Genomic DNA, 5,349 nt, shown 5'->3' with positions numbered 1-5,349 from the left:
GGAGGTACTCGCGATCAGAGCTCTGGCAGCGCGGGTCGTGCCTGAAATAATAGACTGATTAAATTTTTTCTTTGGTTGCAGCCCAGGGTAAGGGTGGCATTCTGGGCTGTGAAGTCACGCTGCTGGCTCATGTCCAGCTGCCATCCACCAGTACCCCCAAGTTCTTTATGCAGGGCTGTGCTCCATCCTTACGTCCCCCAGCCTGTACTGATAGTGGCGGTTGTCACGACCCAGGTGCAGACCTTGGATTTGTTGGACATCATGAGATCCACCTGTGCCCACTGCTCAGCCTGTCCAGGTCTCTCTGGATGACATCCTGTCCCTCAGGCATGTTGGCCACACCACACATCTTGGTGTCATCCACCAGCTACCGAGGTGTATTGATCCCATTGTTGACATCATTGATGAAGGTATTAAAGAGCATCGGTCCCAGCACTGACCCCTGAGGGACATCACTCACTGCTGGTCTCCATCCAGACAGATACTGAGCCATTGACTGCCACTCTCTGGGCACGATCTCGTAACCAGTTCCTCATCCATCAGACACTCAACCTGTCAAATCCATATCTTTCCAATTTGGAGAGAAGGATGTTGTGAGGCACCATGTCAAAGATCTTACTGAAGTTCAGACAGACTACATCAGTGGTTCTTCCTTTGTGCATTGATGCAGTTATGCCATGGGTATCCAATCTTCCTCAAGAGAGGAATTGTCTTGTGAGCCACATATATGTAGGCTACACCACAAGAAATGCCTCCTATTTATTTCCATGGAATTTACAACCAATACAAAGAGCACAATAACACTATTTGATGGAGCAAATTCTCAACTGCAAAATACTAGTTTTTCAGCATAGCCACCACCATTAGATACACATTTTTGCCAGCAATGAGCAAGAGTCTGCATGCCACTCATTAAAACCTGCCCTGATGGAAGTGACCCACCTCCAGCTGTCGCCACTGCTGAAATGCACCACCCACCAACTCACTGTGCTCACATCCACAGTCTGGTCTCCACAAGCATTCAGCAAACATCAAAAAATGGCACCCATTGGACTGCCATTTTTTCAGCATGAAGGAATTCAACAAAACATCTTTTCTTCATATGCACTTCCATGTCAGACACCAATAAGTCAAACTGCCTCTCCATTGCCATCTGTCACACGGCAACAAAATATAATGGGATATTGGTGAGAAGGTTCCAACATTTGCCTCTGATATCATGGGCCAACACAACAAAATAGGAGGCATTACTTTCAGAGCAGATCTCATAGAATATGTTACACAGTTAATGTATATAAGTAACAAAATGATTTTATTCTTTAGTTTTTTTATTAAAAAAAAAAAAGGGCACAAGAACCATAAAACTAGCAGGCTATTTGACCTTTTTTTGTCAAACTAGCATATCTATCTAGTTCAATGGAAGTAGATGCAGTTCTTAGTGAATTCTCAGGAACTCGTCAGAGATTTTTGATGAAATTTTACTCTTATACTTCATCCTTTATAAGAGTTGTTCACAAACATATTTGGCACATACTGCCAAATACTTATGACGTGAATAAGGCATGTATCTGGTAAGAGAGGTCTTACAGTAAGTCTAGTAAAGAGATGCAATTAGATCTTACTTTGAGTGGACTGTCTGGTTGGAACTCTGAACATTCCATTTGAAAATTCATAGGTAGTGTATTTATGTCATATGAAAATAGAACTGTAAATATTACCTTTTTTTCTTATTTACAGTCTATTCTCAAATTCCTTAAGCAAAATAGAAAGCAGGGCTGTATGTTCCCAAGACTGTGTTTAGCCAGTGTATCAAAATGCATAAAGTTTGGGCAGCCTGGTCTAGTGGTTGGTGATCCTGCTCGTGTTAGGGGGGTTGAAACTAGATGATCTTCGAGGACCTTTTCAATCCATGCCATTCTATGATTCTGTGATTCTAGGATTCTGTGATTCTATGATGATTCTATGATTTGCTACAAATTGAGTTAGCACTGTGCTGTGCCCTCCCTACGTCCCATTTTCATCTCAAACAGTGCTGATCACATACTGACGTTTGGTCATTGCTGGCCACAGGTTGGACATGCCTGAGTTATGTCATCAAAGAAGGCCACTAAGTTGATCAAGTTGACGCCCTTGACGAAGCCATGCTGGTTATCCTATATCAGCTCTCTCTCTTCCATATGCTTAGCTTAGCTTCCAGGAGGATCTTCTCCATGACCTTCTCCAGCACTGAGGTGAGGCTAACAGGTGTGTAGTTCCCTGAGTTGTGCTTTCTACCCTTCTTAAAAATGGGTGTGACATTGCCTTCACAACTTCGAAGTGCTGGAAACAACAAAACACACTTAACTGTAGAAATAGAGCACAAAATGAGGGAATGAGAGTTGCGAGTGGAAGCCAGCATTCTACACCTCTCATGATAGGTGCTATTGCTGACCAAACAGGGAACCTGTGAAAGGTGGAAATTATGATGAATTTAGTGGCCTTTGAGGGAAATATGTCATAACTGTCATTCCTGAGCTGCCTACTTTCCATCTGGTCTGAGTGTGGCCTCTCTGATCTGTAGTCCCAACACTGAGTGCAGCAGGGCACCCTCACAACTAGATGAATGTCCTTTGCTCTATGGAAAATGGATGTTAACATGTCAGAGAGCTTGGGCCTGGAAGAGACAGCAGAGCTGATGACAAAACAGAACTCATGACAACATTTCTGAGCTGACTTCCATCTCTCTTGCAACTCGGGAAGCGCAACTGGGTGTGCCCACAATGGAAATGCTGACGTTCATGAGCATCTGTCACTGAATTCCTAGTGTGCCATTTCCTCTGCTCCCAGAACAATGAGGAAAGTTAGAGGAAATCCGAACAAACTCTCTGCATGACAGGGAAAGGAAAGGAAACCTGGAACAATTCACTGGGCAGCAGTGGAAATGAACTTGCTGCATCCCACTGTGCTCAGGAGCAGTAATTTAAAAGCAAACAAACAAAAAACAGAAAACACTCAATGTAGATGCTAGCTATGACCACACCTTTAAAAAAACTATAACAGTTTGAACCATGAGCTTGCTGTTCATCATTAGTGCTAAAGATTAGGCCTGGCCAGTACATAAGACATCAGCCCTTACTGTGGGATGCCTCAGGAAATGGAGTCAGGGATGTGACAGGAAGTCACTCACTCTTTGTTGAACTGACTTCTCAGATAATATGGTAAGTGTAGTTCTGGTGGGGGCAGGGGGACCAGTTCACCATCTATTCTGATACATTTCAGTTTGGGTAATTCTATTTTGTTAGTAAATGTGCTTTGAACAAAAGTTTCTGACTGTCCTAAACTCTGAAGAAAATCCCTGTGTGTGATAAAAAATGTATCGCTTCTGAATGATGATTCTCAAAACAGGACACCGTAAGTTACACTGGACTTCAAAATTTTCACTGCAGGGATTTTAGTCTTAGCCTTTGAACAAGCACATTCCTAACCCTATTGCATGTTAAAAGCTCATTCTTCTTTAGGAAGTGCAGTGTGGGCACATGCATGCATGGGCAAATTTTAGTACAGATGTAATGGCAATTATTCCCTCTGTAGTCAGCAGTGGTGAGGTCGCATCTCAAGTATTGCGCTCAGTTTTGGGCCCATCACTACAAGAATGACATTGAAGCCCTGGGCGTGTCCAGAGAAAGGTGTGAGGGGTCTGGAGCAAAGTCTGATGCAGAGCGGCTGAGGGGACTGGGAATGTTCAGTCTGGAGGAGAGGTGTTCAGGGGAGGCTTTATTGCTCCCTACAGTGACCTGGAAGGAGGTTGTGGAGAGGTGGGGGTCAGTTTCTTCTTCCAGGTAACGGAGAGAGAATGGCCTCAAGTTACACCAGGGGAAGTTCAAGTTGTATATTAGGAAAAATTTCTTCTCTGAAGGAGTGGTGGTGCATTGGAACAGAACTGCCCAGGTATCTTTGGAGTAACCATCTCTGGAGGTGTTCAAGAAATGCGCGGATGTGGCATTAAGGACATGGTTATTTGGTGTAGTGAGGCTGCACTGATGGTTGAACAGGATGATCTGAGTGGTCTTTTTCAATCTTAATGATTCTATGATTCTGTGATTCTATTTCATAAGTGATATGTGCACACTAACACAAGATGGACAATGTATATAATAGATCACAGTTGATGCTAAATAATTCAATCTACTCATCAGGATGCCTAGTGAGAGACTATTGACATATCCTCATACCCTGACTCTGTTCAGTCTCCATTACTATAAATAACTTCTATTATGCTTTCATACTATGGGAGTTTGCATTAAAATGGTTATTGTATTGCTGCTTCGTCATTGGACCATTCTTCCCTGCAGCATTTTCAATAAAAGGAGAATAAGAGTGGCAACAAGATAACTGCCAGCCCAGGCTAACCAGCCCAGGCTAGTGATCAACACACACACTTCTCTAAGCCCAGCTACTGAAGGAAGGGTTCAATCAACACATCTGCAAATTTGAAGAGTAAATACTATGAAAAAGCTGCTTATGTAAGGTACTTCCCCTAGATGCTGCTTTTAATTCTATATTGAAATCAAGCCATTAAGTGGAAAGGGAATGAGACCTGCCCAGCAAAGCATGGTACCTTAGGTTCAGTCACACTCTCACATCTGCACTGCACAACAACACACATCCTGACCTCAAGTGAAGGATTAACCTAGGGAAAAACAGAACAGAAGCAGGACTTTTTGCTCATGTAGCTGGAATGGAAGTAAAAGTGTCTCTCATTTGTTCTTAGCTGGTGTGATTGCAGTGCAGGGCTGTGCTAAGCAAAGCAAACCAGCCCTCACGAAGCAATGAGCTATCCTCTTCATATTCTTCATTCGGATCAGCTCATTCAGAGCTGTGTTGTTGTTTCTATGCTGTTCCCTGTATAGAGGTACATAGACAAAAGTGACATTGCCAGAAAATTGAGGAGAAGGTAGGAGAAATAGTCTGTGATGATGAAAACAGCTTTCTCAAAAGAATGGTAAAGTCATAACTACCCTGGTGGAGCTGGCTCACGAGATATTGGAGCACTAAGAAAAATGTTGCACTAGGCCTGCCTTTGCACAGTATGCAGTTCACACCCCAAAAACACACATATGTACTTGCATATATATACACCTTGAGGTGTTTGTGTGTCAGAGGCCAGCATGCACACCAGGATGTGCACTCACACAGACGCAAATATATACACAAATGATGACATCATTTTTTATTCTCCCTTTCTGAGCACACCCCTCGCTGCTCATACAGATTTCTTGGCTCCTGTGTCTGAAGCATGAAATCGAGTGGTTAAGGCAAGGGCAGGAATGTGATCACATGCAGGTATGCAGAGAGACACTGACACAAAAG

The sequence above is a fragment of the Meleagris gallopavo genome, chromosome 1, assembly GCF_000146605.3.
Source record: "Meleagris gallopavo isolate NT-WF06-2002-E0010 breed Aviagen turkey brand Nicholas breeding stock chromosome 1, Turkey_5.1, whole genome shotgun sequence".
Lineage (NCBI taxonomy): Eukaryota > Metazoa > Chordata > Aves > Galliformes > Phasianidae > Meleagris > Meleagris gallopavo.
This window is presented reverse-complemented; position numbering follows the sequence as displayed.